The sequence below is a fragment of the Camelus bactrianus genome, chromosome 8 (assembly GCF_048773025.1).
Source record: "Camelus bactrianus isolate YW-2024 breed Bactrian camel chromosome 8, ASM4877302v1, whole genome shotgun sequence".
Taxonomy (NCBI): Eukaryota; Metazoa; Chordata; class Mammalia; order Artiodactyla; family Camelidae; genus Camelus; species Camelus bactrianus.
Window position 1 is genome coordinate 45,174,022 of NC_133546.1, and position 27,914 is coordinate 45,201,935.

The 27,914-nt window shown below is 43.3% G+C and overlaps 1 protein-coding gene and 1 non-coding gene across 3 annotated transcripts in view; both read right to left on the minus strand.

Moving 5' to 3' along the window:
* Positions 1 to 3,988: 3,988 nt before the first annotated feature.
* Positions 3,989 to 4,061, minus strand: TRNAS-GCU (transfer RNA serine (anticodon GCU)). The gene has a single exon. It is a non-coding gene; the product is annotated as a tRNA-Ser (tRNA).
* A 13,386-nt stretch (positions 4,062 to 17,447) lies between these two features.
* The window catches only part of FOXO3 (forkhead box O3), a 113,073-nt gene continuing 102,606 nt past the window's right edge, over positions 17,448 to 27,914 (minus strand). For both annotated transcript variants that reach the window (XM_010965391.3, XM_010965392.3), the window contains one exon: positions 17,448 to 22,246. The gene's annotated coding sequence lies outside the window, so the exon portion shown is untranslated. The remainder of the gene's footprint in view (positions 22,247 to 27,914) is intronic.

Here is a 27,914-nt window from a genome sequence, read left to right on the forward strand (position 1 = left end):
TGATTTTTAAAAGTTTTAAATTTTGGTGTAGTCTAGCTTATCAATCTTTGGTTTTAAAGTTAGTGTGCTTGTGTCTTTTTAAAGAACTATTTGCCTACCCCAAATAATGAAGATGTCTTCATTTCTTCTAGTTGCTATAAATTTTTACTTATCACATTTAAACCTATAGTTCCCTCAGAATTAGTTTTACTGGATAGTGTGAGGTAGTTATTAAGGTCCTTCTTCTTCTTTTTTTTTTTTTTCCACTGATATGGATACCCAAATGGCTTAGTATGATTTTGGAAAGATTGCCTTTCTCTCATTGGTTTGCACTGCTACTTTTGTCTTAATCAAACATCTGTTTAGCACCATACCACACTGTCTTAATTATTGTTGCTTTAAAATAAGTCCAGATAACCTTTGGTGCAAGTTCTCCAATTTTGTCCTCCTTCAAGATTATCTTGGTGTTCTTGGCCTTTTGCAATGTCATATACATTTTAGAATCAGTTTCCCAATTTCTTGGAATTTGATTGAGACCACACTGAATCTCTAGATTATTTGGCAGAGCAACTGTACAATTCTGAGCCCTCTACTCCCTGAATATTATTTGGGTTTTAACTTATTTCCATGACATCTTATTCTTTTTGGACAAAGTTGTTGCACATCTTCCATTGGATTTATTTTTCTAGGGATGTATTGTTTTTTATGCTGTTATTACAATGCTATAACATTTAAATTTTTCATTTTCTGATTATTATTGGCATATAAATACAGTTGATTTTTATATTGATCTTACATTGAGCTAGTTTGCTAAATTCATTTACTAATTTATATAGCCTGTAAGTTCTTTTGGATCTTCTCTCTCTAGTTATATATATATCAATAATATGTATATATACATATATTTCTATATGTTATCTATGATGCTGATGAATAGTGGCAGTTTTATTTCTTCCTTTTTCATCATCAGACATTTTTTTTTCTTGCCTTATTGCATTAGCTGTGAACCTCCAGCCTAATGTTGAATAGATGTGATAACAGACCTCTTTGTCTCATTTTCTAGTTAGGGGGATTATGAAGTTTGTTATAGGGTTATCTATGGGTACCTTTCACAGGATCAAGGAAGCTCCTTATGTTTCTAGTTTCTAGCTAAGAATTTTTAAAAAATCGTGAATGAGTGTTGAATTTTATTTAAATGTTTTTTCTGTACCTATCAAGATATTGGTAAGATCTCCCCCTTTATTCTGTTCATGTGGTAAATTACAGTAATTGAATTATCTTAGCCTTTTGAAATAATTTCAGACTTACATAAGAGTTACAGAAATAGTACAGAGTTCCCATATACCTTACACTTAGCTGCCTCTGATGCTCATTTTATATAACCAGGGAACCATTGTCAAAACTTAAATAATTAACACCAGTGGAATACTTTAAACTATACTATATAATTTATTCAGAATTTACTAGTTTTTCAAATTTTTTTCTGTTCCAGGATCTCATATTGCATTTAGTTGTCATGTCTCCTCAGTCTGCTCTAATCTGTGACAGTTTCTTACTTTGAGGCTTTGCATTTTTGAGAAATATACTACAGAGATGATGTGCTCTTCCCAGTGCATCACATCAGGGGTACATGGTATCTCTTATCAGTAACGTCAACCTTGATCACTGCCAGCATTAATTGAGTTTTTAATGTTAAACTTCCCTTATACTCTTGGAATAAACTAAAATTGGTTATGATATTTTAGGATAATGTTTTGAATAGGATATTTGCATCTATGATTGTTAGAGAGTTTGGTTTGTAATTTTCCTTTTCTGTAGTACCTTTATACCTGGTATTTATCAGGATTTGTTGTCAAGGTTAAACTGGCTCCATAAAACAGGGTAGTAACTATTTCCTCTTTATTTTCTGGGAGAGTTCATGGTTTATGTAAGACTGCTGCTATTTCTTCCCTAAATACTTGATGAATCCATTGATGAAGTCATCTGGAGTTTTAAGGGCAGGTTTTAAATTATAGATTCGATAATTATAGGACTATTTAGATTTCTATTTTCCCTTGTCTCAGCTTTGGTATAGTGTCTTTCCAAAGAACTTACCCAGTTCATATTTTTAAATTTATTGGCAGAAACGTACTCATCATATCCTTATTGTCTCTTTAAGTATCTGTATGATCTGTGGTAAGATGCTCTTTTTCTTTACTTATACTTTGTTTTTTTCTCTTTTCCTTGATTATTCTTGCCAGAGGTTTATCAATATTATTGATCTTTTCGTAGCACTAACTTTTAGTTTGGTTGATTCTTTCATTGCACATTTGTTTACTATTAACTTTTTGCTTTTATTTTTATTATGTTCTACTTTCTAGAGTTTAACTTGCTGAGTGCCCCCCATCCCCGGCTAATTTCTTGAGACAGATTCTTACTTACATAGCTGATTTTCAACCTTTCTTCTTCTTTAACATGCGCTTTTGATGCTATAAATTACTGCTCCCAACCTCCAAACACAACTTTAACTGAATCCCATATATTTTGATAGGTTATATTATCATTTAATTACAATATTTTCTCTTTTTTCTTTGATCCACATATTGTTTAGAAGTGTATCACTTAATTTCTAAAAATGTGGGGATTATCTAAGTATTATTTGTTACTAATTTCTACCTGAATTTTACTGTGGTTGTAAAACCATAAATTCTCCCAGAGAATAAAAAAAGAAAGAACACTTACTACTCATTTTATGACAGCAATGTAACCTTAACATCAAAACCTGACAAAGATATTGTGTAGGGAAAAAAAAGAAAGAAATCAATTTAAATTTTCTGAAATTTACTGAGATTTGTTTTATGGACCAGCATACAGTCAATTTTGGTAAATGTACCATGTGTACTCAAAATCTTAAAAGTATATTCTGCAATTGAGTGAAGTATTCTATATCTGGTAATTGGGTCACATTTGCATTTGTTAATTATGTTGTTCAAATCTTTTGTATCTGTGTGGGGTAATTTTCTTTTGTTTTGACTGTTCGTTTCAAAAGTTAGTGAGAGAAGTAAAAGATGTATTAAAATCTCTCATTATAATTGTGGATCTGTCCATTTCTCCTTTTAGTTCTGGTTTGTCAATTTTGCTTTGTAAAATTTGAAGATGTACTATTAGGTGAAATTTAGATTGTTATATCTTCCAAATGGAATGAAATTTTTATCCTTTTGAAATGTGCTTCATTTCTTGTAAAGCTTCTTGCCTTTGACTGGCATTAGTATAATCATACCAGTTTTCTTTTACTTAGTTTTTTTTCTTTCTTTTACTTTTATTTTTCCTGTATGCTTATATTTGGGTGTAATGGTATGTTTATTTTTAATCCAGTCTGATAATCTTTGTCGTTAATTAAAGTACTTAATCTGTTTACATTTAATATACTTACTAACATATTTGGGTTTAAATCTAATCATTTTATTTGTTTGCTAGTTATTTTAATTGTTCTGTTTTTCCCCCTTACCTCCTTTTGCATTAATCAAGTATTTTTAATTATTCTATTTCCCTCTTCTATTAACTAGTTATTGATTCTTTTATTATCCTTTTATTGGTTATTTAGAACTAAAGATTACAACATGCATCCTTGACTTACTAAAGTTCAATGAAGTACTTTTTTCAACTCATAGATAACATTAAGGACATTGGGATACCTTAACTCCTTTTCCTACTTCTTATATTTCGTGTATTGTTGTGTATTTTAATTCTACATATATTCTAACTTTCTCAAGATACTATTTTATACAATCAATTTTAATCTAGATTTTCCCATATGTTTACTTTTTACAGTGCTCTTCATTCCTTTCTGCATCTTCTTGACTCCATCTGGGATTCTTCTTCTACCTGAAAAATTGTTTATTCTTCCCTTGGTGTCTGTCAACTAGCTATAAATCATCTGTTTTTGTTTGGCTGGAAATATCCTTATTTCACTTTTATTTATTTTTTAAAATTTTTTCGGTGGGTAATTAGGTTTGTTTGTTTGTTTTAATGGAAGTACTAGGGATTGAACCTAGGACCTGGTGCTTAGCATGCACGTACTCTACCACTGAGCTATACTCTCCCCACTTCACTTTTATTTTTGAATAATAACTTCTCTGGGTATAGAATTTTAGTTTGGCTGTCATTTTCTTCTAGCCTTTTAAAGATGTCATTTCACTATTTTTTGGCTTCCATTGATTTCGTTGAAAATTGGCTGTCTTATTGTATCTCTTAGTTTGTTTTATTTTTATTTATTTATATTTTAACACAAGCTGCTTTTACAGTTTTTTCTTTGTTTCTTTGGCTGTATTACTATAATGTGCCTGTAGTTGTGGATTTCTTTGTATTTGCCTGCTTGGGGTTTGTAGCACTTTTTGAATCTGTAGCTTCATGTTTGTCAGTTCTTAAATCCTCAGATTATTTTCTCTTCAACTCTTCCTTCTGTTACATCATCCTTTCCTTCCAGGACTCTAATTATACAAAGTTTACACTGGGTTCAATATATCCCCTAGGCTCTTTTCTGTATTTCACAAACTTTTTATCTTGTAATTGCAGTGACGTCTGCATATTTCCTTCTGGCTTATATTCACATTCATGAATCATCTCTTCAGTTGTGCATAATCTGGTTTTAAACCCTTACATTGAGTTTTTCTTTTCAGTCCTAGAATTTTCATTTGATTCTTTTAAAAAGAGATTCAACATTTATGTTTAAATTATACCATTTTTTTCTGTTGGTTTTCACTTATCTGCTCCTATCTTCTGGTATGCTGGGTATTTTGTGTGTGTGTACATATACTGTGAATGAAAAATTTTAGCAATTATCACTGCTACTCCTCACCCTTCCGTATCTTCTAGCCAAGGCAATGAACAGCGTGAGCCTCGTTCTTGCTATTGGATAAAATTCTATTTAGTTCCCTCTATACTCCAGAACATTTTGTTTCTGCCAGTGGAAGCAGTCTGGGGTAGTTGAAACATAGGCCATAGAATAAGTAGCCTTGGGTCAAATCTTGGCCTCAACTGCTTCCTGGGTGACCTTGGGCAAATTATTTTACCTCTCTGAGCTTCAACATCCCCACTGTGAAATGGGGATGATGATAGTAATAGTTATCAAGATGACATGAGGTAATGCTAGGGAAGCAGTTGGCAAAAAAAATAAGTAAATAAATAAATGTTGGCTATGGCTCCTATTTAATTTAGGGTCCTGTAGCGTGCAGGAAGGACTTACACTATTCTCATCTGTTGAATTCCTCATTTGAGAGGCAGCCTCAGGAGTGCTGTGGGAAGGGAAGGAAGGCTGGAAAACATAGGATCTTCCTTGAGTTCATGGGTGACCATAGTTTAGTCCAACAGTAATGGTGCTCCTAAGGCTGATATCTACATCTTTTCAGAGAAATGTTACAAAATTTATTAATATGGGTGCTCATCAGCCAAGTTTCTTGTTTTCACTCCTCCCTGGGAGGAAACTGGTTGTATTTCAGAGACATTACAGGTCTCCATTCCCTCCCACCTCTCCCCTTCAGAAACACCAAGGTTGGGAGGGCCTTAAATTGATCACGAACAGATGATGACTTCCCACCCTGGTGGTCAGAAGTGCTCCTCCATGGAGCTTGGCACCTCTGCTCATCAAAATCTCTCCTCAGTAATCAATTATTTAGCTCTTAATGTGAACTGAATGAATGTGTCATTTCACCTAAGTGCATTTGCATTTGACACCTTACCTTCACTCTGGATTGAAAGGCTCGTGTCCCCATGAAAGCCAAGGAACAGCATTAAGAAGGGGACATAGCGGACAGACACGAGTCAGAAGACACCTGTCCCCACTTCCAGGTCTCATTAGCTGTGTGGCTTTAGTTAATTTATTTTTCTCTCCTTGCCCTCAACATCCTCATCAAAGGTTCTCTCAAATCCCTACCAGCTCTAAAAACTATCTGGGAAAGTAGTTTTAGTTGGAGGACCTGAAGTGGGCCCAGAAATCACAGTCAGGCACCTACAGTCATCCCATTGCCTACCTGACCCTGGAAGTGTTCAAGGCACCGATGGGACCCCTCACTGCCCCTCCCCCAGCCCCCTGGGAGTCCCTCCTCCTCCCCAGGGCCTCTTCTGAGCCAAGCTCCGAGGGCAGGCGAGGCCACTCCAGCATCTTGTGGCACTACCCCCTTTCCTCCCCTCCCCTCAGGATCCTCGTTTCCTGTCTCACAGATTTACGATGCAGTTCAAAGAAGGGGGGATGATATAACGCTTTCCTGCTCCCTCCCTCTCCCAACCGACTTAGTCTAACTGGCTGAGGGCCAAGCGGTTTTGTTCTCCGCAACCTCCTGTTTGTAAAAATGCTCCAGGCCCCAACCCCCCCACTGTGACATGGCGACGTGGCGTCAGCTCCCAAACCCCCTGGTCAGGCTTTCACTCCTGGGCAGGAAGGAGGCCGCTCTGGAGTCTAATTAAATGCTGAGGAAATAAACCACGGGCTTCAATTTTAGCTCTGAAAATAGCTAGGACCCAGGATTCCTCTCTCTGGCCTGAGCTGAGATGAGGCCAGGGCCTTCTGGGCCTGGGCTGTGGGGTTTTCAAGAGGAAACTCAACAGGAAGGAGAGGACGCGGGTCGAGGAGTATGAGGATCCCACAGAGGCTCAAGGGTGCAGAAGCCAGTGGGAGAAGCCTTCAGGCAGAGGGTGACTCAAGTCCCAGGGGGATGGGCTATGCTGTCCCCTCCATCCCTACCTGGCATGCTCTTCCCTGCTTCTAGAATGTGCTGACTCCAGCCTGCTGGACACCCAGGAGTTCTGGGTCCCGATGAATGCATGCCTGAGCCCCCTGAGGCTCAGAGTGCTAAGCTCTGGCCAACACTGAGATAATTCTCTAGGCAGATCATAGAACACACATCACAGTTCTGTGCATAATCAATCCTCTTGGGTAATGAGGGTGAGGAAAACATCAACAAATGGATATGGGGAAATAAAACCTTCTGTGCAATGTGTTACTGGCTCAGTTAGACTGGCTCCTGAGCATCTTCCTGTCCACCTTGCCTGGAAGGAGAGAGACCAGCCTGCTGAGGGAGACAGGCTGGGAACCACTACTTACACCTGCCAAGGAGAAGAGGGGCCGGCCGTGAGAACTAGGGCATGTCAGAGGGACATGAGCTTTGCCATCTGGGTACCTCCTGGGTCATCCACACCCTCCCAACTCTTCTCACACTATACCCTCATTGGTGGTCCATCTCCTGATTAGACCATGGACGCATGGGAAGCACTACATTCTCTCCTCCCCTCCCCTACTACCTGCCACATAGGAGGTGCTGGGCTTAAATGTTTTTGTTCTTTTTCAACTTTCCCTTTGTAACAGCCAGAATTGAATTTGCTTTGTGTTGTCACAAGCACTCTTACCTCAGCATCAAAGGGACAAGGCGTGAAGCCATGATCAAGAACAAGTTTAACTTTGACATTTTGTAAAAGGTCATTCTTGGGGTGGGTGGGGGGTGGAAGAACAAGCTAAATGAGTTTGGGGAACAAGCTTACCTGGGTGCCTTCTGCACACCCGGATGACCCAGAGGGACAGCACAACTGGGGCGATACCTCTAGTACCAGTGGTGCCGTGAACAGAAACATCACGTGTGCCTAAAACTAAGCCAATGCTCACTGCTTCTTTGGACTAGTTGGAATAGAAAGGAAGGAGAAACTCAAAGGAAATCAAACTCAAAGGGCAGGAGTGAGGGCTCTTATCTGCCACTGCTTTGCAAGAGCTTTTCCATCAGGACAAAAATGCTGAGCAGGCGATTCCCTAGACAAAAGCCCCTTCAGCTCGTTCTTGGAGAGATCTTCAGAGCTGCTGCTTCTCTTCAGATTTATTCACTCCCGCCATCAAGGGGTGTGCAGCAGCTACCACAGCTACATGTGGTAGGTGCAGTGGGGGCACAGCCAACCACCTGAGTCATTACAATACAGTGTGACAACTACAAAACAGTGTGACCTGCATGGAGGACAGGAGGCTAAGGAGGGACAGGGCAGAGGTAGCTACGGCTGGCTGCCTGGCAGTCAGAGAAGGCTCCCCAGAGAAGGTGGAGGGTGCCAGGCCTTCTCCAGGCCCACTGCCCCTCTGCCCCTCCTCCAACCCAGCAGCACTGATGCTCTTGTAAGGGGGCCTGATGCCAGGGGAGACAGACTGGCAGTTTGAGGACACATTTCATCCTCTGGAGACCTGCTGGCACCCTGGTCTCCTGCTTCTCTGCTCTTAGGAGCCTCCTCGGGCCTGCCTGTTCCTAACAGAACCTTCTCTTGGAGTCTGAGGCCAGAATACAGGCTACACTGGTAATAATAATAATAATAACGCTGAGGGGCGGGGGGGAAGCAGTGGAGCCGAGGAGAAACACCACTTTACCCTTAAGCCCTACCCTGTGGGTAACTGTCTCAACCCCCAACTGTGCTTGTGGAGACTGTAGCTCCGTGTGGCCAAACCACAAAGTCCCCATTTGGAAGATCCCGTTTCCTAACCACCTTGGCCCAACATCAATAGCAATATTGCCCCACGAGGAGCAGCAAGCCATTTACTGCAAAAACCACCAGCGCCAGGGCTCAAAACCCACGTTCAGACACGAAGAACTCCCCTCTGGAGTGTAAAACCAAGTTCAGAATTAAGAAAAACAAAATCTGCAGACCAAGTTTCCTCCAAGGAGACACCCTCAGCGCCCCTCCTCACAGCTGCCTAGGCCTTCTTCCCGGGCTGGCCCCTCGTTAGGAACTAATGGTCCCCAGCTGTGCCAGCTTCCAGGCCTCCTCCTTAACCCCTTGGTTTCCTCCATTACTGTCAGAAGAAAATTGGGCCTCAGAAATCCCAGGCCGAGCTGAGAGCAGAGAGCACTCACCACGCAGAGTTCATGGTGTGCCTATTCTAAGGTTTCTCCTAATAAACCAAATTAATAATTGCTGCCATTTGTGGGGTACATTGTATGCCTTAATCACTTGCATTTTTAGCTCTTCTGAGACCTCTTATCTTTGCAAACACAGTAGGAGGTAGGAGTTGTTTCACCCATCTTGTGAATGAGAACATGGGGGCCAGCAAGATGTGATTTAAACTCTCCCTGTTCTCTTTATGCGCACCCTAACACTTACTCTGAGCAAGAGTTGATTCTCCAATGTGTGCATTAAAGAGATAATCGCCACTCTTGCATTATCCATCTGTAGAGGTTTTAAAACTTTAAAACGAGAAAACACTGGGCTGAGAATCAGAAGACCCAGATTTTCTCCCCAACCAAGGCTCTTGTTGACTTTGGACAAATACCAGCTTCCTTGAGCTCCCACAACCTTATCTTCAAAATAATGCAAGTAAAAATATCTGCCTTTCTTCCCTCTTGGGCTTGTTGGAAGATCAAATAGATCCCAGCTGGGCAAAAGCATCATAAACCTTCGAGAAGAAGGGCGATGACAGTGGAAGCCACCCTCTGCCCCCTGGGGACACGACACATTCCAAGAGAGGAGAGACTCACCCTGATGGTTTCACAGTGAGTTTGGGGGCCTGACATTCCAAGAGTCTTTCATTTTATTTGTGAGAAACAGACTCAGAGGTCCTCTGTCAGATCCTGTTATCTTTATGATTTTGGAGAACCTGTGGTTTATTCTAATGACACACTTTAAGTCCTCCCTGGCTGAACCTAGCCTGATAAAAAGGTGACCCATTGGCAGGAACCATGTGTGAGTCACTGTCTTCAACTCACCACCTACCCTCTCTTATCATACTGGCACTATATCAGATTTTTCCTCTCCCGTGGAAAAGAATCAGTTAAACTAAGATCAACTCAGAAACAACCCAAATTCCTTCAGCTGGCAAATGGATAAACACCTGTGGTACCTTAATTCATACAATGGAATATTACTCAGCAACAAAAGGAGTGAAATACTGCTACCTATCACAAATGCTTTCTGCCAAGTGAAAGGGGCCAGACTCCAAAGGCTGTGTATTATATGATTCCATTTATGTGACAGTCTGGAAGAGGCAGAACTCTAGGGATGGGACCAGATCAGTGGTCACCGGGGGTAAGTGCTCAGGACAGATTTGACTAGAAGGAGTTAGGGAGCACAAGGGAGTTCTTGCAGGGCAATGGAACTGTTCTGTATTGTGATTATGGTAGCGGTTACAGGACTCTATGCATTTAAACTCTTCTATCTCCCTCTAGTCCATTTAAGGACCCTAATGATAACGTTGGGCAGATAATCTTATTTTGAAATTCATTAATTAGCAACCTAAAGCCCCCCTTGCCATATAACCTAAGACATTCACAGGCCCCAGGGGTTGGGACACGAACATCTTTTTGTGGGGGGCATTATTCTGTCTACTACAGAGGATGCCCCAAATGGATGAGCATTTTCACCTTAACCACCAGGGATTTTCAAACTTTAGTGTACTAAATGTCCGGAAAGCCAAAATTTTAGGCTCTGTTGGATTCTAATTCAGCACTTTTGAAATGGACCCAAGGATCCTGAATTTTCAGTAAGCTCCCTCCTTCCTGACATACATGATCCAAGGGGTAAATTTTGTAGAATCTGCTTTTTTTTTTTTTTTTTTTGTCTTTGGGTAGGGTATAATGGTTACATTTTAGACACCTAATTTTAAAAAATTTATGATCTATGATTTACTGAGTAATTCAAATATCCTAATAAATATAGGTGAGTGTAGCAAGCACTTTCTATGTGCCAGATCTATTCTAAGCGCTGTCCATGCATATCTCATTTAATCCTCACACTAACATGATGAGATATGGTTATTATTGTCTCTGTTTTGCAGAGTAGATAACTAAGGCACAGGGGTTTAGGTAACTTACCAAAGGCAAAGTACTTACACAGACAAAGCCAGAGGCCTACCCATTCCCTTCCTTCACCCACCTCCAAAGGTGGAGTTAGCCCTGGGCATAGCCAAGGGTTGGGGCTGTACTTTTACACTCAAGGAGGTACAAACAGAGCAATTAAAAGCCTCAAACTACCTGGTTAGGTTGTCTTTAATTCTTCTCCACGTACCAGTCACGACAATGCCATGGTCAGGAAGAAATCTGTTCAGGAAATGCCAACCCGGGAACAGCGACGTCAGAGCATTCCTTCTCGCTCGCTCGCTCGCTCGCTCTCACACGCACGCGTGGACGCACAGACGCATGCACGGACGCACAGATGCACGCACGCACGCATACACGCACGCACACACGCGTACGTGCACGCCGGAGGATAGGCTACCTTTATTATAGAGGCGGGTTGCGAGATGCTGCAACTCCCTGCACCCTTCAGACCAGCTGCGGGTCGCCCTGGCCTCCTGTCTGTGTCTGAGAGAACTTCCAGCTGGGACTCTGTGAGCCCCTGTGAGCCCCTGTCTCATCTCACTTCTTCAGGATGGAAACTGGAGAGACTCATGTAAGAGCAGACGGGTTACAGGGCTGACAGCTGTCTAGGGTGCACCACCTGGTCTGAAATGGGCACCAAAGAACAAGCCACTCTCTCCCCACTCCCCCTGCCACTCCCCACCTCCCCACTCTGCCTCCTTCATCTCCACCCCCAGTTTCCTCTTCCGTCCTTTTCCTTTTCTCCATCTCCTTAGGATGCCTTCTCTACCTCAACTCTCTCCCTAGGGTCTCACTGCCTTAACTGTGTGTGGCTTTGGAGGCCTGGGCAGAGAGGTAGGTTGCAACCAGAAATCATGAGTCTTTAAGCCCACTTTAGACTCTGTCCCGGTTTCTCCTTTGAAAAATGAATGTATGAACATTTGCCAACTTCCTGACCCAAAGCAGCATCTTTGGTTCTGAAACCTGCCTTGTGGTCTGATAGGGTGCTCCGTGTCCGGGCTTTTCCTGACACCTTATGAAATACAGAGTGTTCGCGAGGTGACCTTTGCAGATGGGGAAACTGATGCTCAGAGAAGGGGAGATGACTCACTCGAGGCGACACAGCATTTAGTGGCTGAGCCAGGACCAGAAACAAGTTTTCCAACTGTGTCTTGCCAGGACATTTAAGTTCTTCATGATGATGATAATGATTCTATGGTCCACGGCACAGTATGCGGCTACTGCCAACAGGTCCTGAAGAACATCAAAGAAGATAAGGACAGAAAAACCTTAAAGTTGGTTACCTTTTATGACTAATTGCTATGCAATCTAGTTATACAGATGGGGTTCATTAATATGTCAGATTTTGTTTTATGTTTTTATATGATGAAAAACCAACACCCCATGGGATGTGGGCCAATGGGCTGTGTATAAAGAGAGGACTTTTAAAAAAATTTTTAAAAACATTTTTATTGAAGTATAGTTGATTTACAATATTGTGTTAGTTTCTGGTATACAGCAGAATGATTCAGTTATATGTATTCTTTATCATATTTTTTTCATTATGGTTTATTACAGGATTTTGAATATAGTTCCCTGTGATATACAGTAGGGCCTTGTTGTTTATTTATTTTATAAATAGTACTTTGTATCTGCTAATCCCAAACTCCTAATTTGTCCCTTCCCCCTCCCTGCCTTTCCCCTTTGGTAGTCGTAAGTTTATTTTCTATGTCTGTGTGTCTATTTCAGTTATGTCAATAAGTTTATTTGCATCATATTTTATATTCCACATATAAGTGGTATCATATGATATTTGTCTTTCTCTGTCTCATTTACTTCACTTAGTATGATGATCTCTAGGTCCATATGTTGTTGCAAATGATATTAATTCATTCTTTTTAATGGCTGAGTAATATTCCATCATGTATATGTTCCACATCTTTACCTAGTCATCTGCTGATGGACATTTAGGTTGCTTCCATGTCTTGGCTATTATAAATAATTCTACTGTGAATACTGGGGTGCATGTATCTTTTTGAATTAGAGATTCCTTTGGATATATGCTCAGGAGTGGGATTGTTGGAGCATATGGCAACCCTATTTTTAGTTTTTAAAGGGATCTCCAAACTGTTTTCCATAGTGGCTGCACCAAATTACATTCCCACCAGGAGTGTAGGAGGGTTCTGTTTAAGAGAAAGGACTTCTGATGAAGGGGTTGCTGCTAACTTGCTGGAAAGGAGCTGCAGTGCTTCCTGGGCACCCTCTCAGGTCATCCTCATGATCTGAGACACAGGCAGCCTTGTTCATTCCCATTTCACAAATGAGAAAACAGAGGCCCAGAGAAGTTAACGGACTCGCCTGTCATCATTCAGCTAGTGAATGGCAGGGCTGGTTCCAACCAAGGTCTGTCCCAATCCAAAGTTGAGTTTCCCTCCCCTACTCCATGACACCAGCTCCCTATAGAGACAAAAAGAGCTTAGTTGAACAGTAACTCAGTTTCCTCTTCTGTAAAAGCCTGCCTCCTGGTTTCTGTGTTCACTAAGGAGAGCCCCACCCCCACGCCCAGTCCAGGTGCTAAACTGCACTGCCAGGCAGGAGGAGTGCTTGTGGGGCACCAGCCTGCAGGAGAGTGTCAGAGCTTTTCCTTTGGAGGAGCAAGTCCCCTGACTTGGGAAGAGGAGCCAGTCAGACCCTTGAGGCCCCCAAGCCCCACCGCGCCCCTCCTGGGGACAGCCCTGCTTTGCAAGCTGGAAGCCTTGTGCAGGGGCATCAGTGGGTCAGGGCCGGGCTAAGGAGCACAGCTCTCCCCATGCCCAGCCAGGCTGTTCTCCAGCCAGTTGTGCAATCTTGCTATGAATAGGTCTAGGTGTGTGGTTGGTGCCAAAGAGACCAGACTTGTTTCCTTCGGGTAACAGCTCTCCTCTGGAATTCTGGGAGGTAACGGAGCACAGCTGTGAGGTCAGGCTGCTGACCCCAAGCTGGGCGGGCCAAGCTGGTGGCGTGAGGGGCGGAGTCTGTGGCCAGACTAGATGGGCAGGCTGGCAGCATGCCTCTTCAGTGTGCTGGCACCCAGACAGGTGTTCAACTCAAGTACCGAGAACTTTTCTTCCTCCCTAGTGATCCCCACCCAGGCCACCCTGAGTCTGCCCCTCAAGCATCTTCCATCCTCCACCCCTCACTCTGGCCAGGCCCTCAGTACCTCAGGTGGGGACTGCAAACAAAGAAGCTGGGAGTGGAAGAGGGAAAGAGAGACTTGCAAGTTAATTTTTAAAACTTTAAAAAATATCAGGCTATGGGAAACCAGGGCTTCTCATCTATTGTTGGTGTTGTGGATTGGTACACAGGAGGGTGATTTGGTCCATCTATCAAAATTGCAAATATGTATGTGTCTTTTGCCCCAGTAACTCCTCCTTTGGGTGTTAGCCCTACAAAAATTCTGATATGTGTATGTAATATAGTTATAAGGTTATTCACTGCAGTGTTGTTGATAATAACAAATGTTTAGAAACAATGTCCAGTGTCTGTCAATAGAGGACTGCTGGTTAAATGAATTGTGATACAAGGACACAATGGAATACTATTCAGCTCTAAAAATTAGGAGGCTTTCTAAGTACTGGTATTTCCTCCATCTATGAGGAAATCATTCACAAAGCAAGATACCCAACAGTGTGTATAATGTATTTTTTGTGTCATAAAAAGGGGAAAGTAAGAATTTATGTTTTTATTCCTTGCAGATGCATAAGCAATTCTGGAAGGATACACAAGAAACTGAAGTGGGAGGGAATGGGCAGAGAACTAGACAGGGATGGGAAGAGAACATTCCCTGTGTGTATCAATATGCTTTCTAACTTTTGAATCGTGAATGCACTACCTTTGAAAATATTTCAAAATACAGTGCAACAAATGAAGATAATCTTCACAAAAAAATTCCATAACCTAATTGACAGATACAATGGATATTTGTCTTCTGGGGACAAGTTCTGGCATGAGCATAGTCCTCTACTTGGGGGTTTACCCAATGGACATATCTTGGTGAGAGGAAGAGTCCCTTCTCCCCTACTGGAGCGGGACCCACAGTGGCCCAGGAACAGTGTTAGCTTATTCATGGAGCCAGCAGTTGAGGTCCTGAGTCTAGCTTTGAGGCCAAAAGTGTCCAGGACACAAGAATTATTTCAATGTTTGCATTTTACCTTTTAGTACCTCTTCTCAGCCAGTTTACACTGGTATATGGTATTTCTATTTGCTTTTTACTTTTCTTATGTTATAAAAGCACTAGATAATTACATTTTTAAGCATGTATCTGATATAAACATATAGTTTTTATAATTATTATTTTAACAAAGGCATACTATTCCTTTTTTCTGATTAGATAATTCCTATACTAATGTTGAAGATGTTAATAGGAGGAAATTATGGAAACCCAAAGTTATGACGACACAACTTTGCAACGGTATCATTCATTTATCAGATTCCTTTTAAACAGTATCGTCCTCTCATTATCACTACTGTTACTCCCTAATCCCCTTCTCCCACCTTATTCCTTATTCCCTCTGGTCTCAGAAGCGGGGTCAAAGCCAGCCTCTCCGCCTGGCTTTTAGAAACTACATTTAGCTTTATAAAAATAACACCCTCCCACTTTGATAAGTTAAAATTGTATGCAAGAAGAGTTGAAAGCCAAGGTCCCTTGCCTCTGTCCCCAGACTGAACCATAACCAAGTTTTCTGTGATTTCTTCTGGATTGGGGCTCTCTGGCTGGAAAATCACCAGTGTGCAGAGCTACTGACCCCTCAGCCTTTGGAGTGGGCAGTAGGGCCATTGCTGGGAGAGACCTGAGACTAGGCAGCTCTCTCTGTCATCCTGGCACATCATAGGGGCTGGTGGGATGGAGGGAGGTAGGACCACAGAAGTGGGCCTGTGCCAATACAAGAACATCCAGATTTTTCTCCCTGAGTAGGAGTGGGGATGTTTGTAGTGTTTCTAGTAGGTGCTCAAGGAAGGAGGGCAAAAGCTGTTTTGAGCCATTACTATGTAACAGACACTAGGCAGATCTACAGACACACAGACACAATCTCATTTTCTCCAAGTCTTAAGTATTACTGAGAGTTTTTCTCTTTTAACGTTCAAATGAGGAAAATTCAGGGGGAAGGATGCTCCTTCCTCCAGCTTCAAGGTGTCTAGTCCTCGGAGCCCAGCACCAGTGCTTCTCTTTGATGGAAGCAGAGGGAGGGTGGGTCCCCTGGGGACGCAGTTCTCTTTACCTGCACCCTTCAAACACTCCCCTACCCATGCCCATCTCAGGCTGAGCTGGGAGGCACCCAGGGCACCAGACAGCTCCCCACCCCTTTCCTGTTGCCACCTCCCTTGTCCCACATCCTAGGGGAGTGGCAATGGGGACAGAGGGTGGAGTGTCTGGCAGACCATGGTTGTGAACTCTATGCTCTACCTTCCTCCACCTGTGACCTTTGTATCCAGCTGTGCTGGGGGATGACTTGCCCAATACATGTCACATGTGCTAGATTAAAGGTTTGCCCTCACTACTCAAACATTTGTGAAATCAAATCCTTGAAGTTAGCTTAATCAGTGCAAATTCTCCTTTTAAACAAGAAGCTGAGGTAGGGGAATGGGTAAGAATTAGCTCTTCTTCAAGGTGGAACAGGTCAGTTGATTCCTTGAGGATAAACTCATGCAGGGCGGGGCTTGGGTCCTAGTTCCCTCGGTACCCGTAGTAGCCTCTGACCCACTGCCACACTTGACGACTTAGTAACTGTTGTTCATTAAGTTAACTTTAATTACTTTTAGTTGAATTTTTACCTGGTTTGGAGGAATACTCTACTGAGAATCTTGTGATACCTGGTGTTGGATTTCCAGCTGTAATCTTTTGGGAGACAGATCAAAACTGGGAAGCAATTTCAAATGAAATCCCTTCTAGATGGCTCTGATACTAGAAGATGGTAAGGGTTTACCTTTATGGGTAATGAAAACAACGGTAAGGAGAAACTTGAAATTCTTTTTTACCTACTTGATCCGAAATGAGTCCCTTGTGCTGCTTAGGACGTTGAACCCAAAAGCCAAATAATTTTTATAACATCGATTAAAAGGAAAAACACAATCCAGGCTACTAAGAATAGTTTTTACAGTAGGGTGGAGTTCCCCCTAACTTAGCTGAGAAACTCTAAATGTAGAGGAAACATCTATGCTATTGCCACCAGCAGCCTGAGGTATCATGTTTGACTTTCCATAGGGAGGATGGCACTATGATGACTGATGTTCATCTGCTGGATTCACGTGAGCAGGAACTCCTTAGGGCTAAAACTTTGATAGGTCAAGACCTCTGACACTCAGTGAGGGCAGAGTCTAAATCTCACCTCCCTATGTAAATGTCCCTCCAGGGCGATGTGGCTTGGGCCCGCCCGTAAATGGCTCTCAGCCACCATGAACGCCGTAAATCTGCTTTATTAAATTGTCTGGTTGCCTGTGGACGTCAAAAGTGGGTCAGAGAAAAAGTTTGCTGGATTCATTTCGTTAGTTTAGAGATCTCAGGATAAAATCTCTGCTCTGTGCCTCCCCCAGCCTGTGAAGTTAATTCCACAGGAAGACCTTGAGACAAACTCAGCTGTTTCACTGCTGGGGTTAAAGAAAGGGGGAGGGAGAACAAAAACTTCTTGGAGTAAGACAGAGTGTCATTGATGCTTTATTTACATGCGTCACCATCTCTTTTACAAACTAGATTACGGTTTTAAATGGAATACACAAGGCATTATCTACAAACACCAAGGAAATTTAAGTACTGCATCTCTATGTCATTTGGAAAGGAGAAGATCCCCAAATCAAACTGGTTTTGATTCTTGTGAAGAAAGGTGGTAGAGTTAATTCATGGCAACATATGGTTAGACAAAATCCTCCGTAAGAATGCAATATGATAGTGTTCGCTTTGAAAGAAAGGATGAGGTGCTTCAAACCAAAGTATCAACTGCATGACTCTTAGGTGCTTGAATATGGCCATGCACCATATTTAATTCTAGTTTATATGGGGTATGAGCAAGAAATTGAAACAGGTAAGACAGTTTTACAGATACTGTATACAGATTTTTTTTCCATTCATGCAACTTTTTTCTTAAAAAAAGTTAAACATGTGAAGCCAAAACATACATTTTTTTTAATATTAACTAATTTTTCTGGTCCTCCTTCACATCTGTTTACATTTCCTGTGTAGGAAAAGTATATTGAAAGAAGATTGATTGCCAGGCAATGAGATAATTTTTAGAGAAATAAGTGACCAGACAGTGTTTTTTTTTTAAGCAGCCGCACAAATATTTCTGGAGTGTGGCAGATGCCTCAGAACCAATCATTCATCAAAGAAAAATACATACAAATAAAACTAAACAGGAAAATATTCACTCAAATTGCATAAAATATGACCCACTAAAGATCTAGATCAAATATAATACACAGTCGTCCCTTGGTATCTGTGGGGGATCGGTTTCAGGACCTCCACAGATACCAAAATCCATGGATGCTCAAATCTCTTATATAAAACAGCGTAGCACAGTCAGCTCTCCATATCCACGGCTGGTTGAATTCTCAGATGCAGCACCGTGTATACAGAGAGCCGACTATTCTTTTCAGTGACTTGGGCATCTGCGTTAAGATCCTGTTTGACAGACATGATTTCACAAGGACTGCACTTTCCCCTCCTTGTGCCCTGCAGCCCCTGGTCTCCAGGAGAGACTGGCTTTTTCGTACCTCTTTGCCAGTGATTGCATTTCTACAAAAAATTTTTTCTTAAAAAAAAGAAGTTATGCCTAATCATACAACGTTCTCCAAACACAGCAAGAAAAAAGAAATCAGAGTTCAGAGCTGTCACGGTTTTATTTCTGCTTTTAGAGAAAGGGTAACGTTTTTACTCCCCCTCAGCAGCCCTTGGCATCCGCACGCACAACAGCCCTGGCTGTTTGACTGCTTTCCTCTTGACAGTCTTTCCAAGAGATTCAGATGCTCCTTCCTCTTTATGTGGGGTTCATGAGATAGACTTCCTACCATCTTTAACAAGGTCAGAAGCCACCTGTAATGACACCCTGAGACTGGGCATATCTGTCCTGAGCAGTGAGTCACCAGGTCCTCTCCGGGTGGGGAAGTGACACACATACACACACACACCAAAACACCACCACACACAACACACATACACACGTGTGCCTGTACTACACGTGTGTGCATGCTCCTCCTGTAAGCAGGAAAGACAAACTTCTGAAATTTTAAAAACTATATTTCAGCAATCATCATGTCATAGGGATGCAATAAAGGAAATCAGGTTTGTTCACAGTTAGTGGGATCCTGGTGGTCAGTCCTCATGCCAGAGCAGTGAAGGCTTGTGGTAAAGCTCTTGTCTAACTTTGGTAAAAGGTAACTGGTTTTGGAGCTCTGATAAGAACAAGGGAGCCTCAGAGTGCTGGTCACATTTTCTATACTGTCATTCTTCTTTCTAACTTCTCATCAAAAAGGGGAAGGCTCCCTAGGCTTATTTAGGGGCTGAGAGTAGCCTTGGATAGTTCTTATTAGGATGCAAACATTACAGCTGCCAGGCCCCAGCGGCTACTAAGTATTCCACTGAGATGCTCAGAAAACTTCCTGGGAGGGGCCCGTGACACTCAGAACTCCACGTGGTCGGCCCTTCCTGAAAGTAGGGTCTTTATAGAAGAGGCAGAGGGCTTAGGTGGCACCCCTGCACAGTTTGACTGGCTTAGGACCCAGCTAGTCTAAGAGAGCCTGGCCTCTGGGTGAGTGGCCAGCAGAGGGTGGCCAGGAGTGAGAGTGGGGCTGCTGTGATCCTGGACAGGCCTAACTGCTCCATTCTTGCCAGACTCCTCCTAGGACTGATGCTTCGACTCTGCCCTGATCTCAGCCATCTATGACCCTCTAGGTATAGATGCTGTTAGAGTTACCTAAAAATCCCCTTCCTCCCCATTTCCTGATGTGCTCTGTGGCTATCCTGCTCTTATACTGCCTCTGTCCCTCCCTCAGCTGTTTTAGATTAAATTATAATCTGGTTCTAGGACATTTTGTAAGACATTCTGCCTGAAATCTAACAAACATCGAGAAAAAAAGAGTAAGTGAGATGCCACATGTCTGAAAGGAATTCAGCATTTTAAAGTCGAAACACATTTGAAGGTTGCCTCTCTTACTCCTAAAGTAGTTCCAGGGGGGTATGAAGCTGCAAAGGCAAACAGCTATTTTGTTAAGTTTTCTTGTTTCTTTGAGTTCAGGGGAGAAATTCTCAGGGCCCTCGTGTTGGAAGCACTCCGGATTCTCCCTTGTGTCCCATATCCCCCACCCCACCCCGAGCTATTGCCACTGTCTCTCAACTGTGTCTCCACTCAGGGTAGCATCACTTAGGAACCCAGAGAGGCAGCCCTCTTTTGGTGACACTGGCCAGTTCTTGTGCACAGCTGACTACCAAAGAATCAAGGAAGTGGCTAGCATTATTACAAAGGAATAAAGTAAGCAAAAGTCTGTCTCACTGACAAGCAGACCATGTAAATAGAATACATATTTGAAAAAACGATACATACTTTCAAAATGAAGATTATAAACTTGTAGCAGTTTAGGAAAGGCGATATGCTACAGGTCTACTATAACCACAATTGCACAACAATTTACAGATTCAGTAAAAGGCAGGGTGAAATCAACAGGGCCATTGCTCAAACATGACAACTCAAGTGAGGCGGGAGAGACGAGTGACAACACCAAATGGAACTTTCATTATGCTAAGAGCTGTTATCACCACCGGTGTCACCCCCAGAGGAATTAGGAAGCCAAGGTACACAAGGGGGCCCCTGGTGGCCGGTGATGCGGTGCAGGGGGTTGGGTGGCACATCTGTGTTGGTGGAAGGGAGTCAGTGCCCACTGCACGGTGCAAGCGTCAGCGAGAACTCATGCAGGGAGGTCTGTGCTGAAATACTAGCCTGTATTCCTAACATCCATGCAGAATGTTCCATTTTTGTACTGTACATGATAAAATATATTTATACATTTATATGCCTGATGCTGTTTATGCAAAGAAAAGAGTCTTCATATATCACTTTGGAGAAGTATGCGTATGCTGTGCTAATCAGAGCGTCATTACACCAGTTTCATATGTACCAAAGGTGTGCCCAACTATTCTGTCTACTAAAGAGAGTAACTAATATAATCACACTTTCCGGGTTAAACAGAAAGCACCTATACAGCACCATAACTTTTTGAAAAGAAAAAATGAAATCCATAGAAGCAGGAGAGTGGAGGCGAGGAAAGGTCAAAACTGCCCTATCTTGCACTTCCATTGTGTCACTTGTACAATTACAATCTAAGAGTATATATATTTAAAAAAATCAGTTTCTACGCTACTGCCTCTCACTCATACACATCTAGTAGGTCAGATTATACAGAGCAAGGCTGAAAATAATCAAGGGTGTGCATTTAGGGAAATAGTGACTTGCGTACTTTTCACACATTTCTCACTGCAGGCTTCACGCTCACCTGTAAGTTCATTTCTTCTGCAAAGCAAAATGGAACTACTTTTTTTTCTTTTCTCCTTAAAACTAAATTTGTTAGTGGCATTTGGCAATGAGCAGACAGCTGAGGTGATTTCTTCCTTGAAAAAATCCTAATTTCTAACCAACATACCACCACGGTTGACTGTGGTAGCTGAGGATACTGACAGGAGACCACAGGCCCTACTGATCTGACAACAGCAGACCAGGTGTCAGGGGACGAGCCCCCCCCCCCCCCCCCGCCCCGACTCAGAACCGAGCACACGGGGTGGGACGCCACACCCCATTCATTTTGCCTACGCAGGGCTCCGTCCTGGACCAGGGCAGGGTGCACGGCAAACACTTGTGCCATTGTTCAGTTTTTAGAAAAGGAGTTTTCTACAAAACAAAAGAAGAAAGAAAATCCCCCTCTAGTTTATGTAATGCATTATTTTGGGGAGTTCCATAAACGCTTGTGACGCCCAAAGCCAGCACCGTACCTGGTACATTTTCCTTCTGTTTTTAAATTTGCCAGAGGAAGCATGATTAACATTTTAACATAAAAAGACTGCAAGTTAATGTATGTGAGAAACTTAAAGTCAAAGGAAAACAAACACAGAAACAACACTTAAAACATCCCATTAACCATCTCGATATTAAAACACCACAGGATGGCCCGAGGGCTCACGGTGTGCTCTGAACAGGGTGGGCGGTGCTGGCAGGGTGCTGTCCTTTGCTGGCAGGTGGCTGTCACCCCGTACAAGGAAGATTTTGCATACTTGATAGAGTTCTGTTGCCGAGGGTAAGTGCTTCACCCGGGGTAAGGGGCCGTTAACAGTCTCTGCTGGGTTAGGAAATGGCGCGGGCTCACAAAGGTGTTAAGCTGTAAACGGTATCACTGTCCACTTGCTGAGAGCAGATTTGGCAAAGGGTTTTTCTCTGTAGGTCTTGTGTCAGTTTGAGGGTCTATAGGAGGAGAAAAGAAAATCAGAGACGGTGAAGAACATTCAGATGGCAAGAGTGGGCGGCTCAGGGTCTCACCTCATCAGCTTCCATCCCCTCTCATACCTCTGGTCAAGAGCACTCGCAGTAAAGCTTTTTTGTTGCACTAGCTTTAAAGATCTGAAAACCTAAGGACAAAGCATGGAGATCACTTACCTTGTATCTGTGCTTTATCACACAATGCCCTCAGGTTAAAAAGCATAGAGGAACCAGGGTCATTCACTTGGGGAGGTTAACAAAAGCAAGGTAAATCAGGGTGTCTCAGTGGCCCCTGCCAGGTTAGGGAGGGCCAGGGTGCAGATGGGGTTTTGCCCTAGTGTGTGGATTGAGGGGTGTCCAGGGACATGGGACTTTCATGCTAAAACCCCAAGCACACCAGCTGTGCTTTTCTGGTTCTCCCCCACTGGCTATGTGGACTGACCAACCTTGCCTACCACCCTGCCCATTGATACCCCAAGACCAGGGGAGTTGAAATAGCCACTTTCTACAAAGGCTTCATCAGTCTGCCCTGCTGGGGGTGGGCAATCTCGACTTCCCTCACTATAAAAGAAGTAATCTCTAAGTGGGCTATCTTAGGAATCTGCTTTTTATATTAAAAATCTGCAGAGAAAAAAATTATACACAAATATGGCCCCCAAAAACCTCCCACAAAACATCCCTTTAACAATTAACATTATTATTATGCCTCAGTCTTCAAATGGTAAATCCTCTCAAAGCATCTGAATGTATACAAACCTTACCAGACTTCATGCCACCATTGAGCCAGGAAAAGTTAGAGGATTAACAAAAAAAAGTATACTCGTAGAGATGTAGCTAAAGGAACTGACATGATAGGCTTCAGGACCTTTTGTTCATGGAGACAGTGTTAGCAGTCATGGCCGGAAAAAAATGGCTCTGGGCCAAGAAATGGAGAGAAAAGCGGTAGTGAAGCAACATGAACTCAGGATTGTCTCACCAGGTTAGGTGAACAAGTGATGAAAAATGCATCAGGAAGCTCTCACACACATTATGTACATTTGCTTCTCTCCTCTTTAAAGAAAAAAGTATCTTAAATTCACTTGGAATTTTCACAAACGTACAATTCTGTTCCATGGCTGGGCTGCTTGGCAGTCTTACCTTTTATTACCAATACTCAGAAAAGGCAGCAAGGCTTAGTATTTGCAACATTCCATACCCTTGGTCGCAGTTAGCCTCGCTATAGCTCCAAACAGGAGAACTTAGGTTGTTTTACTGGCGGCAGAGACAATGAAGCAGGAAAAGGCCCCTACTTCCTACCCCTTCCCCAAATATTTAGCTTCCCTGGCTGACGGCTTTCCTGGAGGTATTCTTTGCTTGGGAAGGGTACTAGGCAATGTTATCCTGGACTATAAAATAATTGATTTCAGAGGGAGAAAAAGTAAAACAGGTACCAGCTCTCAGGATCTGCGAGGGACTGAGCCTGCCAGAGTCAGGACTTGTCTAGCTCCTTCACCTGGGACCCAGAGGCATGAAGGGACGGGTGCAGATATGGTTCTTGGGGAGGGGATTCGGTTTTTTTCTTCACAATAACGTTTAATAAACCACAATCTAAGATCACTAAGCAATTAGTCATCAGGGGACTATGGTCCCCAAATCCCGATCCTGACTTACTGTAAGTACCAAGAGAGAAGCTGTAAGGTATTACCTAATTCAGACCCCATCCCCCGGTTCCCTTTGGTGTTAATTATTCAGCCATGGAAACCACTGCATGCTGGGAGGGTGACACACTTCACTCCCCAGTACAAAAGCAGAGCACGCAGCTTGCTCTAGTGCTAGTGCTGGGTCAGCATACGAGGGAAGAAGGCAGGGGGCACCTATGACCCCCCCAATGTGGCATTATTCTAACAGGACAGGGCATCAGCCCTGAAACCAGGGGCAGGAGGCCCATGTCGGCCAGCCTAGAGCAACAACCATCACAATCCTAGGGCCAAATTCTCATCCCCTTATGGAAAGGTCCAGAATCTTCAGGGAAATTCATCGTTAAGAACAGAAATACTGATCATTACTCTTTCCTTCTTCGTAGAATGGGCTTAGGACTCCTTGTGGCACTAGCTCCTGGCATGCCCCCAAGGTCTCACCAGCATGCCTTGGAACTGCTCAGGGAGTGGCCTGTGCCTGGAGGGTTTGCTGGGAGAGGCCAGGCCCAGGTTAAGAGGCCACTCTCACAGAGGACAGACTGAACAGAGAAACTCCCACTCCACAGGACAGAAAGGAGACTTGTTTCTCTGCAGTAGAGGGCAAATAGTTTGTAAAATACTGTGAAAACATAAAAGAACCAGATAAATGTTGAAGAGAAATGCACTCATTGTTCTAAGACAAACACCAGGACTCCCACTCACTGGGACGACCTTAGGATTAAAAATCGTCGTAAGGAAAGCAGCACCCCCACCACCTTAGATTTTTAACCGCTCTTTGGTGGCTCAGTGTTTGCACGTGTTCATCTGACTCCATCAAGGTCTGAAAGCATAGAGGGAGCACATTAAGTGGTGGGAATTCAGTGATACTTAGGCTGGGGACAAGTTCCCTGCATCTCAAGGATGCTCTCACCACTCTTACATTCTTTAAAGTAAGACAGTTTCGTTAACTGTAGTTGACGTGTGTATGATGATGCCCTTGTAAGTCTAAAAACATCAGGTTAAGCCAAACTTTTGGAAGGAAAAGGAAGCATACAGCTGAAGGGAAGTGCAGCTATCATTCTGCAGTTATTAGGCAATGGGCCAACTAACGATAAATATGAAAATGTCCTGTCCCATCAGTGACTTTCATTAACAGGAAGAAAACCTCCCTCTGCCCAATAAATAAGTTTGAAATCAGGCTGTTGATGCAAGGAAAATGAAATGGGGAAACCAAATGATGAGGCCCATTCTAAAAATATCTATGGATGCTGTCACCTGGTCTCTGGTGAGAGTAAGTCCCTCTATAATCTTGGCATCTGTAGGGAGACAAGTTTCTGCCTTAATTATCACCACTAAACCACATGATGTTCTAAGAAAGGGTAACGCCTCCAAAAAAACTGTACACAAAACATAACCCCCATCAACTTTCATCTGGGAATAAAACATAAACGTTCCGACTGCTGTCCTCCCACAACTTAACTCCATAAATTTGGATTTCTCAGCAGTTTTTATCTTCTTGGCAGAGAGGGAAGGAACAGGACCCCGATACCAAATATGACAGGGAAGGAAATAAAGCCAGGGGGGATGAAATGCTCACTTCCACACATCCGTAAAGGCTATCCCCTGCTTTCCCAGCTAAAACTAAAAGACGTTTGGAGGAAAGTCTGCCTGAAACATCAAATTAAAGTGAAACACCACTTTCCTCACTCTTTAAACATAAAGATAATTTGAGCCAAACTTGCAACTCTTCAGCTGGGGACTAAATATGGAACATTGAGGATAGAAAAGGAAACGAATTAATGTTCACTGGAGCTGACAGGGAAACTTCAGGCGGCGTCCAGAGACCGGGTGGGGTTTCAGAGTATGGCTTCTCCATCCGAGCAGAGAGCTGCCTGCCAGCCCACCTGCATCTCTGCTTCACCCTGAGGGGTCGGAGGGACACTCAGCCCATCATAGACCACAGCCACCTGCCAGCAGCCAAGGCTTCTGCTGGTGTCACCCCAGGAAAAACATCATTCTTTGCAGGGCTTTGCTTAGGCGGCCACATCTAATTCTGAAGCACCAAAACGGCAGCAGCTCCAGTGGAGCTAATCTTTATGGCCCCAGCATGAAGCAACTCAAGGAAACACCTAATGGGCACAACAGCCTGGCTTAATTTGGTAATTTTTCACTATCTTCCAGGCTGGAATGGGTGATAAAGAGGACTCATGGAAGTGTGTGAACACCAGCCTGGTGGTCCCAGATAGCCGGGGCCTTGCTGATTAAAATGCACCTCTTTGCCTGCAGCGCTGGCCCAACCGAGGCCTCCTCCATGACAAATTGGGAAGGCACATCAGGGGGGAGGGGCAGCTTTACACAAACATGTTTGGGCAAATGCTGTCAACCTGCCATTTTAGACACTGAACAGTTTATGAGGGGAAAGAGCAGGCAAGGAAGAAGTTCTGGCCAGGCTGGAGGCCAAATCTGTACTCAGCTGAGAAGCCTCTGCTAAAGCAAAGTCAGGTTTCGAGGAAGAAGGGCCCACAGGCTCTGGTGCTCTCCAGTGGGCAAGTACTGAGGGAGAAGGTGGGATGTTACAGGGAAGCTTAAGATAAACTCTTCATGGCAAAGGTGACACTCTGGAAGATACTGAAAACATACTCAGTATACATTTTTTTTTTAAGTTTCACTTGTGTAAAAGCTTGCCCTGTGTAAGCACTTCTTTCTCCTCCTTCCCTCCCTCCCAGGCACTCCTGGGTTTCTCCAGGTGGCAGGTCCGTGAAGGCTGGTGACAGGCCCCTGAAGAGCGTTTGCCTCCAGAACCCTTCAGAACCTGGACCTGGTGCGGATGCCCTCCAGCCAGCCCACGTGCTGTGCCGATGAAACATGGAAACACGAGGAGAGGAGCAGCCACCCTGGCACTTCACGGCTGAGGGACAAAGAGGGGGTGACCTGCACAGAGTACTGACATCCCTCCTGTTTCAACTGCAGGGATTAACAACGGTTAATGTAAGTTTAGCTGAAGAATGTCCCATCTCTGTCTTTCTAGTGGGGCAGAGACTATGTTGACCAATATTCTTCGTGCATCCAGACTTGAACGTGGTGATCTGAGCAGAAATATGATACACATTGATTTATTATCAAGAACAAAGCTGCAGAGATGTCATATTTTCTTAAGATTCTTAGATTTTCAAACCACACAGAACAACTTACAAAGTTTGGGATTACATTCTTTTAAAGAACTGTCTTCAAGCTGAAAGACTTTAAGGGGCCTTTAGACCCTCTCTGGATGCATGCTTCCTTAACCTTAATTACAACAGCCCAAAACCCTGGCTGGCAGAGACCTGCGGGCTCAAGGCTCTGCTGCCCTCATCCCGGCTTTCCCGCCTACTCCTGCCGATGGGAACCCACCCTCCTCACCTGATGGGTCAGGTTCAAGCCCTTTGCCTGGTTTGCTCTCCTCACCCAAACAGCCTGACAGCTCCTCTGGCCCCACCCTCCCCAGGCTGCCCTCTACTAAACTAAGCCACTTACCTGGCGCCTCATCATACAGAGCCTGGAATGGTTACTTTCCATGCACGCTGAATTCCCAATATACTTAAAGCAGAGTAAAGCATTCAAATCAAATCAAACAATCGTGGAGCATCTACTATTTCAAGAGCACTGTCTTAGACATGGTATTTATCCACAAGAAGTGCATATTCCAGTCAGGGACACAAAATATTCTTGATGTCCCAGGTAGCCTGGAAAGTTGAAATAGAGGAGAGGCAAGCAATAAATCTTGGCTGAATAAATGAATGAACCACACTCCTGGAGCAGCCCTCTCTTCCTCTCTGCCAGTTCAAATACTTAACGTCCCTTTAAGCATTACAGCTTTCACGAAGCATTTTAAGCCTACATTTGCTAAGAGTTAATCTTATTTGAATCCAGACAGAACCTACTGCTTGTGGGACAAGACCTAGAATTTTAATGCCCTCTTTCTGGGAGGACGATGGCCTCTGATTCAGTTTCTAAAACTC